The sequence below is a fragment of the Anopheles gambiae genome, chromosome 3 (genome assembly GCF_943734735.2).
Source record: "Anopheles gambiae chromosome 3, idAnoGambNW_F1_1, whole genome shotgun sequence".
NCBI lineage: Eukaryota > Metazoa > Arthropoda > Insecta > Diptera > Culicidae > Anopheles > Anopheles gambiae.
In genome coordinates this window covers 87,942,123-87,958,971 of record NC_064602.1, presented here as the reverse complement: position 1 = coordinate 87,958,971, position 16,849 = coordinate 87,942,123, and the positions used below count along the sequence as shown (strand labels likewise).

The window sequence follows — 16,849 nt, the reverse complement described above, 5'->3', positions numbered from 1 at the left end:
GTCTCTTTCTCTCTCTTTAAAGCTGTGTGATGCAGGCTGGTTCTTTAACCACATTATTTTGTTGCACCGTGGCCAACAAAACGGTCGTTGTCGGTTCCGCCGAAATCCGTTCAAACATCACGACACAACTCCCCCCTCTCCTACTAACTCTGGGGGGGTGTGTGTGTGTGATGATGCGGCGCAACCCCAAACACACAATGTCAGCTTGTTCGCGGTTTTTTATTTTTATTTGTTGCGTTCCCTTCACTGCGGGAAGGGAGCTTATTCACTTCCCACCGTGCGCGAGTGGTAAGGATGTTCTGACAGTCAATCAGTGCCTTTGGCGGGTGCGACAAACCACGGGGGACGGGCGAAAGTACGCATCGTCGCCGCTGCGTGACGCTGTAACGCTGCGTAGGAAATTGGCCCAAAAAATGTGTTCGATTCGTTTTTGTATTTCCTTTTTTTCTTTTTAATCCGACCATTGCTGATCGAAACTCTCACGTCTTTAAACTCTTGTTTTATTTTACGGCCGTTGAAATGTTCTCCCACGGCGACCATCACCACTATCGGTTGGCACGACTCAACGGTGGGCTCCGTTTTTGGAGCTGGTTGGTTGGCAGGATTTTGTGTTTATTTGTGCGCGCGTGTGTGTGTGTGTGTCTGGACCCCGCAGCACAACAGCAAACAAATGCAGCGCAATTAAATGCAACACAATGAAACAATTTTCCATCAATCAACCCCCTCTCATCCCCGATGCCGCTGCGTTTTCCTCTTTCGCTGCATCTTTACTTTATTGTGATGACCTTTCATCCCTTTTCTTTTTTTTGTTGGTTCTACTTGATGCCGTTGGAGGGGTGGAAAGGGTTTGACTTTTTTTAATAATGCTCTACTGCAACATATCCCGCAAAACATGCAATGCGCTTGGTCGTCGTTTTCTTTCCTCGTTTGTTTTGCTTTGTTTTGGCACATTTTGTTAATCTTTTGGGTGCATCGAAGCCGGTGCGTTTCGAGGCAAAAACGGACGCCAGTTGCCATTTTGTTTAGTGGTTGTTGTTTTTTTCTATTTATTCCTTTTTTGTTGTCTTATTTGAGGTGTCTTTAGTATCCATAATTCTCATTTGGACTTGATTATGCTGCTTATTAATTTTATAATCATTTAAATTAGTATATTTTCATCTATTTTATGTTTGATATTTCTATTTTTAACTATTTAATGTAAAGATTGTATTTTTTTATATTACGTTATTATTTAAACACTATACTTTAGAAGTTTTAGCCTTTTTATGTACTAGTTTTTGCATTTCAAATTGCCATTAACCATCACTTAAAAGTAACACTTTTGAAGTGAGTCATAACTTTGGCATGTGTTCATAACCGTTCACAGACCATGCAAACAAGAGGTTCATTTGTTTACAGAGGCAGCAATAAAATGGAACCTTGAGGCAAGAAATTCTTATTTTGCAGTAAGTGTTGCGAGTGACGAAATTGTTTGTTGGTTGAAAGATTTGCCAAAGAAATGAAGTGAAGCAAACGTTGGCAACCAGGGCGGGCCAGCTCAAAGAAGTGGATTAAAGGTGGAACAGTAACGTGTTGCTGCTTGCGACGCAGGTTGATAGTTTTATTCCATTATGTTTTTAACCTTCTAGTATAGTGTTTTGAATTTGTTTGAAGTTTGACTCAAATTTCTCTTTGGGTTTGAGAGAGCTGATTTTTTCGAGCCTATCGCAATACTGAGTACTAAGTAAGTCTTTAGAATGCGAAACCAAAAGGTAAAATCTTTAGAAACGTTCAGCATATTGCATATGTATTGTAAGAACCCTCCGTCATGATGGAAATAACCGTACGTGCGTACGTTCTAGCTAGCAAAATTTACGTTTTAATAACGCAGTAAATCCCAATTTTACCACACTTATTCGATGACTGGATGGAGTGCGGAGTTTATGAAGGAAAATGATGAGAAAATTGACGAGCACAAACGCACTAAATCGCTGGCAATAAAATGGCAGCAGGAAGTATAAATGTCCCAGTTGTTGCTACGAAGGAAGTAAACAACTTCTAAACCCCTCACAGAGCAGCATATCCTTAATGGGGCCCAACAAAACCCTTGGCAACTCGGCGGCATTACGCGACCTTATAGAACCGGGAGTGCGTCTCAGTTAATGCAGTTTGGAGGGTTTTTTTGTGACATATTCCGCCCGTTTCGCGACAATGGCGAAGACATTTCATATTTCTTCCGGCTTTTGGATGCACAAGCTGCGATTCTCTTTGGAGTTGTAGGTTTTATGTAGTTTTATAATATATTAAAGCTGTCGGGATAGCTGTAATGTTAATGAATAATGAAGAATAAATTAGCAATGAAAAATATTGAAGGGATTTGTCATGATGTTTACCATATTCTTCGTTCAAAAGAGTGTTGAACAAATAATTATCGTGTTTTTTGAAATATAAATCAACTTTTGTTAAAAAAAGACGGGTCAAAACCTCCGTCGTTTATTTCCTGGAACTTAAGCGTGGTTGAATATTAAATAAATGTATGAATGCAGCTCAAAATCGCTCTTGAATAAAACCGCTATCAGTTTTTTGTTTTGTAATATACCATTCCTGACAGTGTTTGGGTTTGTGGAGAGCGATTCTTCTAATGACACGCGACACCGCGCGTGGAATGTGAAATACCGGTTGGCTATCGTGGGAACTGGCGCTCAGGGTGGTTCTCCTGCGCGATGTTCGACATTCAAGACATCCAACGACCACGTATAGTGTGACACTCCTGCTCGAATCTTTATGAGGTGAAGTCGCCAAAAAACTAGGCCTTTTCATAAAAGATCTTTAAAACTGAATCGCATTGATTTGGCATGGGTCAGTTGGTGGGTTGTGGACTTTCTCACAGTAACAGGCCCCACACAGTGAAACACTCTTTCGTAACTAGGTTGAAACGGTTGTTAAATTTCGAATTTCTTAAAGTAACATCTTCCTGTTCAATGCTTGAAGGAGCATGTTGAAGATAACAATAAAAAAAAAATATTTTCGCCTTGCTCTTCAGCATTCAAGTAGCGGTTGACTCTTCCGAAATGTGGTCTTCTTTCCTTTTACGGCCTCTGCAGCATGGCAGTTTTGAAGAACGTTGTCAATTATACTTCGTTTCTTCTGATTTACTGTGTGTGTATTCGCCTTGTGAAAAACAGCGATTGTTAACATTTCTGCATAATAAAGTAGAGTTTTATGCGTATTTTGCAATGCCCTGCTGTAGCCTGAAGGATAATCCTGTTCTAGATTTATTTGCCTGTAATTATAGCCATTGCACAAGCGAATGACAATCGGTTTTTTTTCTGTTCGGTCTTCCGTCCAGGAGCATACAATGGCTCATTTTGGGCAGTGTTGCTTCAGGGTTATTACATACAATGCATGATTGGCATGGGACAAAGTTTGAAGACTTTCGTTGCAACATTTTTGTTTTTGAATATAAATTTCCTTTTTTTGAGTTAATTTTAATTTTCCTTATTTTCTTTCCTTTGCCTGATCCGTGCAGACTGTGCATCAAAAGCCGCCCGTATAATAACTGCTCTCTGGCAGCTAAAGTCAAATTATACAACTGCAGCAACGAAGCGTGTGTGTGTGTTTGCTAATCGCCTTTTCTCTGCACCAAGCTCTGTCATTTACCCCTGCGGGTGATAATATATTTCTATGTATTTAGCCCACAGAAACTGCACACGGCTGGGGGTGCCCTGTGCACACACACACACACACACACAGCGACGCATTTGATAACAGAACCAGTCCATGTGCCAGAAATCGGTCATTTACACCACCATCGTCATGCCGTTTTGTGAAAGTGCATCGCGTCGTGTTTCCGTACACCACAGTTTTAAATGTCCATTTTGGGGGGTGGTGGTTTTTTGAGGGTGGCAATGCGCCTATCTCAGGGTCGGTTAAAGTTATCGAAGGTTGCCAAACAGTGGAACCGCTCCAATCACAACATAAACCAAAAAAAAAAAAACAGTAATACATCACCAACAGGCACTCTCTGCCTACTGCCAGCCAAGCCCGACCAGGCATGTCGGGGCGACACGGGGAGGCGAAGGGGGCACCACCACCCCTCCATAAAATGCACTCGATGGGTTGGAAAATGGAAACGATTGCACTTTGAGATTGCGGTAAATGAAGGTAACGAAATTAAAAATAATTAAGCAACTGCCGCCGCACAACCTTCCTGCCCCTGCCGCAGCACGCCATCGTGCAGAGTTGGTGAAAGCAATAATCGCGGTGCGAAAACTGTGTGCAGTGCAGTAGTTTTTGATTTTGGACGGTAAGGAGAAACCTGCCCGAAAAAGAGAAAAAACAAAAACACTCGTCATGCGATCGTAAAACTTATGAAAATAATGACCCCGAATAATCTGGCCCAGGTGTGTAGGTATGCGTGTATGTGTATTGAATTTTAAATTTGTTGTGGGTGCAGAATGTATTTCACGTGTCATTACTTCGCAGCACAATTTGCCTTATCGCGGTACTATTTTTCGGTACGATTTGGAGCAGTTTTACTGAACTTATCTTTTAATAAATTGCTTTTTGCAATTTTTTGAATATCATACCGGGATCGAAGAGGATTTATGGCATTGAAGTTACGCTTTAAATTATTTCTAGACCATTGTGCCATTTAGTTATTAGGGAGTGATATGGCAAAATAGTCAGAATCTTTCAAAGGATATTCCTCTTTTACAGTTGATGAATTGAGTATTTCAACATTTTCTATTTGACGTAACTTCCTACCCAGACATGGCGGCTTATACAGGACTTCGAGACTTAATTCATTACCATGCAGCCGGATAGATAGTCAATCCATGTTACGGGAGCTCTATTCTAGGCATGAAACCCATGACGGGCATATTATAGAGTCGTTAGAGTTGACGACTGTACGCACTGTACGCCAACAGCCAACGCGGACAGCTTCAACACACTTTCAAGCTTATTGCATTTTATTACTTACGCCCTGAGGTCTTCTACTTAATAACCAAAGGCCAATTCCATGAATCTGTTTAAAAATTAAAGCCTTAGCAGTTAGTCCAAGATACTTTTTTAGCTCTTCATTTCAAGATGTCATGCAATTCCAAAATATCAGATCTTCTAATGTGAATAATTTGTCAAAAATATCAAGTTCTGGAGCCTTAGAATGCGTTCTTCATAAGGACTCATAGCATAGAACGAAAAGACTACGATTGAACCATTAAAATACTAACTCTAGTTATTTATAGATTTAAAGAGGTCTTCCATCGTCAAGGTCTCGTTTCTCTCTTAAAAATTTGAGATTTGACTGCTGCGTAACTGCGTAAGAATACATAAAAATACAATAATCGGATTATCTTTGGTGGTTTGGGAAAGAATGTGGACGAAGAAGAATAGGTAAAATAATAAATTCATTAAGGAATAATCCATTCCTTTTTTCTGGATTTGCCTTCGTATGTGACCTCTTAAAAGCCAACTTTTATGTGTGGTAAAGATTAGAAGAAATTGCCTTATCTATAAAAAGGTCCGCTCATTGTGAAGTAATATAATAACGTTCGACCTCATCCTGAAATATTCGGATTTCGGTCCATAGACCGACCTTATTCCCATGAACTTCACAGGACATCAATAATCATTTCTTATATAAATCTTCAATAATTCATTCTGTATTACCCATAAATTACCCTGCCCCTTGTACTCCACTCACAAAGCAGTGGCCGTCGGTACACAGATGGACACATTTCATTTAAATCACCCCGAGACAGCGAGAAACGACGTGAAAACGCAAATTGCATCAAACCATCTCCGCCGTTTCGCCATGGCAACGCGCTGCGGAACAAAAGCCGATCGTAATTAAGCGGAAATAATGTAATAAATCGAAACACTACGATCGAGCGAGTTGCTGGAGTTCCGTTAATCCTCCCGGATCGGTTCATCCATGGGTACAGAATGGCCATCAAATCCAACGCGGCTTTCCAGCTTTACATTGCGATGCGTTTGAAGGCCGCCCGCCGGTGAGTGAGTGGGTTTTGCTGGTGTGGTGTTGTCCGCTGTACACGACGCCGCTCAGGTTATTTCTTTCTTCCTTACCACAAACCAAGAACCAGAACATGTACGACGATCATTAGTTGCAATTGGACGTTCGCTCACAACCGCGAGGTGAAAAGCAACGGTAACTAGGCGTGCGACGGGCGAAAAGAGCAAATAAGTATGCACCGCCTGGGTATGGAGAGGCGGGCATGGACGTCAGCATGGAGATGGTAGAAGATTATGATCACTGCGGGAGTATACAGAGGAAGGGGAGATGAGGGGAGAAGGCAAACCAAAGAAAGAAGGACTAGGTGCTACGCGGACTAGGACAAAATGGAGGCCGCTGGTGAGTTTGCGCCAAACCGAAAACCCGTTTCTTTTGAGCCAAGATGCAGGAAAAAAGGGGTAAAATGGAGGGAGAGGCTGGAGGTTGAGGTGGTATACACATTCGTACGGTATCCACTCCTGCCCCCCTTGCGCCGCAGGTTACGGGGTGAAAAAATTAGATTGACGGACAGAGATTAGAAGACAGAATCGGATCAAGCCTCATTAAAAAAACGTAGAAAATGCAACTTTAATGGTGTCGGTTGGAGCTACTTTTGGTTAGTCGGTGTATTGGTGCGTTCGCACCAGGTAAAAGCAGCGAATTGAGCTTTTGCAATACACTGTTATTTTATTCTTTGTTCGGTATAGTTAGCTGCTCTAGCTGTACGGTGAAGAGACGAATCGGAAAGAATTACTTCGCTTTGTGTTCTTGTATGATTATTATTGTGAGTTGTTCTATTTCCTTTGTTTCTTCTTCTATTTTATTTTTATTTGACTATGTTGCTTTCTGTTCTGTTTTATTTTTTTATGTTTTTGGTATACATGTTTGTAATGATCGGTTGACGTTTATTTGTTTTTATTCGTTTTATATATCTTTTCTGTTTTTTTTCCTAATTTGAACATTATTTGTTCATTTATGTTCATTTATTTTCATTTAAATTTTTTGTTGTGTATATTATACATTTTTTGATGCATTTTATAATTTGTTTTGTATGATTTTTTTCTTCTATGATGTGATTAACTTGATTCGTTTATTATTATACTTTTCTGTATGTTCTTTGTTTAATATATTGATTTTTTTTTGAATTTAAGCTTTTTGGTTCTTCATTATCTATTTAGATGTTCTCCTTGCAAAATGATTCAAGTGTTGGGTAATTTCAAATATTTGGCCTAATGTTCACTATTTTACAATGTTATTTATTGATCGGTTTTATGATATACAATATCTCCAAAGAGATATAATTCTCGTTGTTATTCAGTTCAGTTTTCATCTTTGTTGCAATTTCGCTTTTCCAAACGCTTTACCACTCAAAATAACAACCACTCACACATCACACACAGGAAAAAGCAAATTAATAACACATAGAATGCCTGTTTTCATTAGAATTTGCAGCTTAACCACACAGTTTAATGGTTCGGTTTTAAAATAAACTGGAAAACGACGATTCATGTGACGTATAGGCCAGAAGGGGGGACTATACGATGCGAGAAACTTAATCGTATCGCTTGCGTAAACAAAACAACCATTTTAAAACCCCGACGCGTCCAGTTTAGAACAATCGGAGCGGAAAACAGTGCGTCCGTGGTGGATGATGTGGGAGAGGGGGCTGCTGATGGTGGTGGCCCTTTTTGTCGCTCATCCCCCCGACCCTTTTGGGTGCGAATGGACCACGCCGTTTGAAATAAAGCGGAAACGTTAATTTCCTAAAGTGAACAAGCGGCGGGTGAGAATGCGCCAACAAACCACACAGTGTACACGAGAAGAGAGCAGCATGCAATGGCGGCAATCGGTGAATTGGTGAAGCTGCGGTGGTATGCACTACAATGCGAAAAACGTGATCAACGGGACACTTAATAGTGTATAAATGGAGCATACGAATGGAGCGTACAGCGAGTTGTAGAAACGATTAGAAAACAAAATTAGAAAAACAGTTTTTGCTTGTCGGCCCAGAGAGAGAGAGGTCACAGAGGTCATTGTGTGGGAAGGAAAGTGTACGGTGGAAGCTGTCTGTGGCACAACGGTGACACAACCGAACCGATATGACGGTGTATATAGCGAGGTAACAAGAACAACCTGCGTTTGTGGAGGTAATAGACAAACTAGAGAGAAACGCAGAATGTCAATGACACTGCGGCACGGTGTTCTTATTACTCTTATGTGCCTCCTCCGTTGTGCGCAACCGTTCGCGCAACTCCGGGCAAGGGTGCGTAGCGATAGGGACAGTGGTTAGGCGCAACTTCAAATCTACTCCACCTTCTCCTCTGCCTACGAGACGGCGTTAGAACAGACTCCGAAAGCGCGTTTACTTTTTGCGTCATCGCTGGTCGTTCCAGCGGTAGCCAATCCAGCCAATTGCTTCTGGACCATCTTGCGTTGGTTCTACTGGGTTGTTGGTTCAGCTTGGTCCGAGGTTCGAGGTGAGGCAAATGAGTGCGCGACCTCGTTTTGTGGCCGTGTGTTGCTCATCAATGATCGTGTTAGACACTCTCTCCCTCGTGGTCGCTGCAGATAGTCGAAGGAGATGGGCGTGTATCGATTCTAGAGCTCTGTGGTGGCCAGTCTGTAACGCATCGTAACCACACAGATAGTGGAGTTGTTATGAGCTAATGAGGCATTGATGTGCAATATATTATTCTACGTTAGAGGCAGAGAGAGGCTCTAGTTGAAAGCTAGAAGAATGTAATAAAATTAATTGGGAGAAAACACGGCTAATTAGCAGCAGCGTCACATTAACGAGATAGACGGGGCGTAAGTTTCTGGTGTGGCGCAATACCAAGCACAGTTAGCACACTATCTGCCGGATGCCTACTCGCAAGCGATAACTCATAATAAATGACATCGCAAAGCCTGTTCGTCCGAAGTCAAGTCTTAAAAGATTGATGTTGTTTTTGGACCACCCAAACTGAACGAAGTTGACACATTTTTGACAGCTATTTTGACACATTTTGGTTATTTATCAAACAGTAATTTGTTCTGAAGCTTACCTCAACTTAGAATTCCACTGAATGTCTCTCCTCATATATTAAGACCCCCTAAAGAAAGAGAGTCCCAAGTCTCTGTACTCCACAGTAGCGCGCCACGTCATGTTCTTCTTTGGAGTTCACCCTAAAGTTCACTCCCGAAAAACAAAAAAATCCACACCCGATCGTTTGTGTTGATGGGGCAGCCGTATGAGTAGTAGCTGGACCGCGATTCGGTTGACGTACTTGCGTGCAAACAACGCATCTAGAGCGCGGGCCGGTCGGCGACGGCAGCTGCGGCGGCCCCCTTCACACACATTAATCTTTCATCCAGTGGCGCGCGGCTTGCGTCCCCCCGCAAGTGTGCCGTTCATTGCGTCATTTTTGCGCTACTGCTGCGCCATAATGAGGTGCTGCGCCGGAGTGAACTAATTATTTGCCATACTTGCCAATTTAAATCCGGTCCACCGATGTCTGGGGAGAAGTGGACGACCGGTAGTAGGCAGGGACGACCGGTATGTGCGCACGAGCTACGCAGCCAACAGTAGTCCGCACGAGCTCATACGAGAGTGTGCAAATTTGTGAGTGCGTCGTTTTAGTCACAACAAAATGGCGGCTAAAAGAAGGGGCACCATTTTTTTCTTTCTCTCTCTTGTATTAACTTTGCTGTAAGGCCATTGCACTATTGCAGGGGTCGGCAAAGTCAAAGAGTTAGAAAAGCAAATAATAGACTGAATTTATTATGTACACCACTAATCATTAGGCTCCTCAATTAGGTTATATAGGCTTAGACATTCGGCACTTATTGCGATGTTTCAAATCGATTTACAAAATATGATAAAATTTAATATCCTATAAGAAAATGGCCCACCGTCGCAATCTCTTAAATTCTTTCAATTTGCTTCTTTTCTTGAAAAGATGCCGATCCCTGTGCTGGTTTAGCGTAGTAGTTACCCGCACTAGCCGGCAGCAGGGTTGTCCAAATGTGTTGTACTCCGCTGAAACTAAGCCATCATTTCCAAAGAGTCTGTTAAAAGCCTTAGTTCTTAAGAACCTTAATGTGTTAATTCCACTGTACAGAGATATTCCCATGCGTGACCTTAAAAAGACCGATCATAATCAAGACTCCGTTCGCTCTCCGATTGACCACGCAAGGCCAGGTTTTGCATCCCTGACAAACGGTGGTGTGTGTGTGTGTGTGGTACTGTTCTGCATTCATTTAGCAATCAGCTTTTGGACGTAAAACGTGATTTATTGCCGGATCCATTATCTATACATACGAACACACAAACACACACACATGGACGCGCTCAACATACCAATGATGACTTGGTAACTTTGTCTTTTCCGCGTTAGTGAAACGAAAACATGCAAAATGCTTCTGCGTTTACTGGGTTTGTCCCCTGACAGCCTACCATGACTTTTGAACTTTGGCTTGCTGGTTGACTTCTTGGAATAGAAACCTTTGAGAGTGTCGTCAGCACTGTTTTTGTAACAGGCGATGGGATTTTAAAAACAAAATCATTTATATTAATTCCAAAGGGTTCATCGAACGAGCTTGAAATCAAAACAGACTTTTCACAATGCCCACATCTACGACACTGAAAGGGTCAAGTCTTAGGATATTACGGAATTTATCTGAGTAAAAAAGAGCCCCTTTTAGATCCGGATCTCCGGAAACTGTTTCACTTTTTGTTGTCCCACAATAAATCCCTGCAACCGGGAGTTTAAAATATAAAACTATAAGAAGACGGAAGAACACTCACCTTCCCCAGCCGGAAGTTGTGGAAGAGGAGTGAAACAGAAAAAAACCCACCTGAAAAGAAAACATCTCCGCGCCTAAGCTGATTACGGATTCATGGCCAGCGGTGTGGTTTGCGTTGTACCAGCGCACATCGATTCCTGTGCAGGGCTGGGATGGATGGGTGGTGCCGTGCGGTAATAATGCAACGAAACGAATTCCTTTGTCACTCTCGCCCGGGCCCATCTTGGACCTTGGAGCTGTGGGCCTGAGCTGTCGGTGTATTGGTGGCGCGCTACCGTTGTACTGGCCGCCGACCCTTTTTGTTTGGCTGGGGTGGACCGTTCGTTTGTGAGTTGTTTTAAATTAGGTAGCCTGGGCGATGCTGTGGAATGTGCTCTTAGCCGCCTCCCACATTCCAGCGGGTGACTGTTGTAGTGTTTTTGTTGTTGTGTGACTTTGTGTCCGCGTGCTTCCCGATTCGACGAACGGTATGGCGATTGTACACCCCTGCTGTAGCGATCACTGTTTTGGAATGGGAGGAAGATGTGTTTTACTGTCCATAATTTGGCTTTACGTATACCGAAACCGTCTGACGGCCGCACCGTGTACGCCACTACCCTCGGCAAACGAAACGCATAGGAGAAAGTTCCGATAAGCAAAAAAACAAAAAAGTAACCGCAGCACAACAACGACAGCCGAATCGTAATGCATCATCTACCGGTGCCTTTGTTCGGCACATCATCGTCGGCTGGTGTGGAGAGTTCGGGGGCGAAAAGTTTGCCCATTTTACACGCAGAACGAGCCGTGTAACGTCCATTTACATATGCATTACGTGGAGGAAGGCGAGAGTGCGAGACCTCAAGAGGCATGAGAACTTGGTGCTCCGGTACAGCCACCACCACTACCATTATCCAGATATCGCTTTTCTATCTAGCATCCATCGTCCGAACCGGAAACGACGAACAGCTCCGGGCTGAACTCTCCGGGAACCGTCAGAGTCGCCGAGGGGACCGAACTTTTGCCAGAACTTACCAGGGCATAAACTTATCTTGTTCTTTGGGTATGTTTTCCTTCTATTTTTTTTTTTGTTTTTTTTGTTCCTTAGTTTGGGGTTTTGTTTTGAATCCGCCGCCCGCATGTGCGGGTTGTTGCTTCTGGCGCATTGTGGTGAGGTTATCTTGCGTGAGCGGAATGCTTGCCGATACCACCACCACCGTTGCTATTCGAATCGTACTTTGGCGGAGTAGTTGGTTGTGCGCAGTACCACAACATGAGTGACACGTCTTTTTTATGTTTTAGTAAAAGCTGTAACATTTATCTCTCATGCTTTTGGTTTCACTTCAATTTATGTTACATGTTGTTGCGATGGCGTTCATTTACAGCGTTGAGATAGCCTTTTTCTAAATGTTTAACTACTCCTGAAAATGTCTGAAGTCTGTCTGGATGTATTTCATAAGATTATTTTAAGCCTTGCATTTCTTAGGTTTTGAATGGATCAGGTCCAATATTTAAACATTGAGAAGCATCTGAATTGAGAGAATCTACATTGCTCTGCAGATAATGAGCTTTCGTGTGCTTTAACTCAATGTTAGACTTGTTTGAGTTATATTTATACCTTCAGGACGTAGTAACTGTGCAAGTCGTTAACAGACTGTGAAGACATTCAAAGCGTTTGATATCTAATAATTAAGTATAATGGACCTTACTATCGTACAAAGGCAAATTTCTATGTCTGGGAGTCTAACTAGATCTAAACAGAATGTTTAGCAGAACAAAAACATCTGCACGAGAAGGAATTACAAAACTTTCTTCAATCCCGAAATGTCATCAATGTTAAACAATCAATTTATGTGCATTGCACTACAGAAAAAACTAGATTATATTAATAATAATCTATAGAAAACCATAAAAAATACACACGAAATACGTACAACCCTATTTTAATGCCACGTTCCTGTGGCGGCACAATGTGACTGTGTGCGTGTTCACTCGTTTCGTGGTTGGCCGATTCCGTAAAAAAGCTACGCTTCCAACAGTGCGCTCTTCGTCGGAGGTAGTCAACCGGCGTTCGGATATAATATAGTTGGGTGCGGTTGGAGATCAATCTCTTTGACAGTTTTCCTTTGTGTTTCCAATTTCAAACCTCGCCTAACCCACCGCCCTGCCTACCTACTCCAACTTTAAACCCAACCCTGCCTCCACCCTAAGTTAGCGGATCTTTTCAATTCCCTTAACTTTTAGCCTTGGCAAAACCCTGCCGCCGTCGACGCTGCCATCCCCCCCATGACAGCATGTACACCAGTGACGTTATGTATCGGTTTCGGTATGTGCGGGAGAGAACCATCGGGATGAAGACGAACTAGCAGAAGAGAGTTTGACGTTTGATTGCACGTCCACGACGCTCAAGTTTGTGTGAGTGCGCTTGTGGAATTGTTTACAACAACCCTCCTTCCCCCTCCGCTCTTATCCGTCGATTCTGCTGCGATGCATTTAATGCTGGTTTATTGTTTTTCCATCATCACCCGCTTTGTTGTGATGTTGCTCGGTAGGTTTGGAGGGATCGGATGCTAAGAAAGAGAGCGTACGAGGGAGAGAGTGAGCGAGCGAGAGGATAAGCTTTAGAGATGTGTCTGTACGCGCCCCGGATGAACGGGAAAGTGGCAAGCCTTCCTTCCCCGGGTGGTTGCGGTTGCGGAGTTACCAAGATCATCATCTTCGCCGGATGTCGGTGATGCTGGAAAACGTCGGTACGCCCTTGGAACACATTATATGCCGAGACGAGACACTAAAACACTCCCTCGGCTGCGCTGTAATGTGTATCTTGTGTGGGGGGAGGAGGGGGTCTTTTTGCGCGATGGCTAACGCACGAACGCACCCTGAAAATGCATCTTGTGTTGTTGTGTGCGAAACTTTCCACTGGCACCCCTTAAACAGAGACCAGGCCATTCGACCATATATCACTATTAAAGTGAAATAAAGAGTGGTAATGTATTTCAATCAATGCTACGCCTGCAGCCCCACTTTCGGTGCACGGTGCGTCCTGACGATGTCCCGTGGCCCTTTGTCATCATCCCGTCGAGACGCATCGAGACAGTGGGTCGTATTCTGAACGATATTCGGAATTTAGTCGACGCGGAGATCTTGACAGGAGCATGAGTTTAGTATTCCCAAATAAAAAACTCATTTCATCGAGATCATTGCTTTGGTCAATGATGTCTGAAAACAGCAGCTTGTAGCTTCTATGGTGCTTATTTTGTATGAATCTGAAGTTTATAAGCCAGAGTACTAAGCCACCCGATAAGTTTGTTATAGTTAAATTTAAAATACACTACGCTCATACGCTTGATGACCCAAAACATTTTCCACCGGCAGCTGCCAGAAGATGCGCTCATGTAGATCAGCGTACTAGCGAGTACGTCCCATGTACCACGAAACATCAAAATCTTGACTGATCGACATATTTGGGTGGTATGTGACAGTCACGACACTAGTCGATCGATATCTCGACTAGATGTCGACTACTTTCAGAATAGGACCCATAGTGTGGTCAGGTTTTTGTCTCGTGTGGATTTCTGAACTGACAAACTGGCGCTAGTTTTAATCCAAGCCCATCTATAAATGCCACCCTGAAGCGCATTAAACAACAAATTCCCTGACCAAACTGCTGATGCTGCTGCTGCTGCAGCAGCAACTTTACCCAACTGTCTGAACTTTTCTATCCCAGTTTTTGGGGTTTGAAAGTTTTCAATTTGTGAAACTCCTATCACAATGGGTGATATCACCAAAACGGTCACCATTTCTGTACATCAAACCCATGCCTGCGTCAGTTCCAATTTAAAAGCCCATCCAAAAAAACAGTGAACCCTTTTTCTCTTGTTTCATCTCAGTTCGCTCTCGAATCGGAAGCCTTATGAAGGCACGGGCAATTGCCGCCACCATGTTGGGCCTTATCGGGAGTGGGAAACCAATCGGGATGGGTTTAATTTCATTAGCTTTCATCGAAGAAAATCAATCTAATTCATCACTGCTGGTGCTGCCGCTGCTGTTCGGCCGTTCCGTAAGCGCCGAGGCACAGTTGCGCGTATCTGACGACCCCCGGGCATCTTATCGTCAGCACCACGGAAACTGTGTTCGCACTGTATGTGTGTGTGTGTGTGTGTGTCTGTGTTTGCTGCGTACTTATCGGTACAACTAGCAGGTGCACAGGCAGCTGTATATTGCACTTTTCCATTTCGTTTTTTTTTTTTTGTTATTCGAGTGGGTTTTTAATTCAATTAGCATTCGCGGCTTCGGCGTATGATGCGCGCGCGAGAACCTGCTCTCTGCCCCGTTGCGTTTTGTTGTGCTTCGGGTCTGCAATAACGAGCCGGTACGGGACTGCAACGCACGCGAGAAGTTGTTGATATGTTCATGCTTCGGAATTCTGCTCTTATATTTTTTTACTAAACATTGTATATGGAACGCCCTTATTGAGCTTCCAGTTGTGTATATACGATATGAGGACGTCGACGATGATGAGGATGATGCTGGTGGGTCCCGCAGCAATTGATCGCATTCAATCGATCCATCAACGGATATAGTACAACAACTACCGTTTTCCATAGTACCTTACCAGTTGTTGCGAGTTGTTAGTTTCGTAGCAGGAGACCCTTAAAAATGCTTCCCCACCATGGCGTGGCCGTGTGCTGCGCACACCACGAACTTCAACTTCAATGGTACAAAATTTAAATTAACAATCAAAGAGCGAACTCAATATCTCCGATTCGCGTTGGAATGAAGTTCAAGGGGTGAGTGCATCCAGACGACGGGGACACGACGGGGATCGACAAACGATTTGCAAACATTTCTCCTTGATGTGCATTCCCCCGGATCAAGCAGCCGCGCGCGCGCGCGCTCTACATAATGGATCGAAACGGCTCGGTGTGCAGTGAACCCTTCCAAAACCCTCATTCCCTTTCTCACTGGTCCTCCTTTTCCAACCCCCATTTTCCGAATAATCACCCTTGAAGTGAAACCATTCTCTCCTCCGAACTGTCCGGGCTTCGAATGAAGCCCCATACACTCTGCTGTGTACGAATGATGTTGATGTTGTAAAGTGAATTCGTTAATTACTTTAACATGAATTTTCCATGTTCGGTGTTGGCTGTGCGTCTGTGTGTGTGTGTGTGGTTTGCGTTAGAGCAATGCACACGATTCTGACATTATCGGGCGCTCCGGTATTTGACGCGCTCGGTGGCAGACAGTTTGAGATCAAAATTGGCTGTTTGGGTTGTGCTGCAAGAAGGTTACCACAGACGCACACATCGTTTCGCAAACTACTGGCAGGGGAGCAGGGATAGGAGGATATTACCGTTGCGTGTGGGGTATCGCTGTTGTCCTTCAAATCTCCTTCAAATGTCTTTTGTCAAGTGGGTTGCTTAAGCTGCTCGTAGGATCACGATTGCTCTAATAAACGAAATTAGATGGAAGAAAGCAATGTACTGAAGAGAATATCCATGATTGCTTCTGAGGTACTCAAAGAATGTTCAATAGTTTTCATTACCATCGTACGGGTAGTTATTGGTTCTTTGTCCTTATTTATCAAGACAGACATATAACTGTTCTGAGATGATGTTCATGATGGAGCAGCAGTAGGGGTGTATAACATGCCAATATGAATAAAATAGCATGGAATGTAATATAAATTAGCAATCGTTTGCAAGGGTGTATCCCAACAAGATGTCTCATAACTATCAAGTACGTTGTCAATGATCACTGATTCTGGTGAGATGAGATTTCATTATAGTTGATAAATGACGAATGAAGGATTATTTGCAACTGCACCAAGAATAGCCAGTATTAACCCCATATATGAGTCTAACTAAATCAACTCAAACGCTTGTACATTCACATACATGGAATTGGAAATATTGTCTTTATCAAAATTAGAAAATAGTTCTTTGATCGGTTTTGAGGGTCTTCGAGTCGTTTTAAACATCATTCGTTTCTCTCATTCGGTATTGTTATTAAAATGAATTCTACATGAACTTGTATGTTGTTAAAAATGACTACTACTTGAACTTTATTTTAAAAAGATATTCAAAAAATTGT

At 43.0% G+C, this 16,849-nt stretch overlaps 1 protein-coding gene across 2 annotated transcripts in view; it reads left to right on the top strand.

Moving 5' to 3' along the window:
• The window catches only part of LOC133394102 (uncharacterized), a 62,888-nt gene that overhangs the window by 20,450 nt on the left and 25,589 nt on the right, over positions 1-16,849 (top strand). The gene's annotated exons all lie outside the window — the stretch shown is intronic.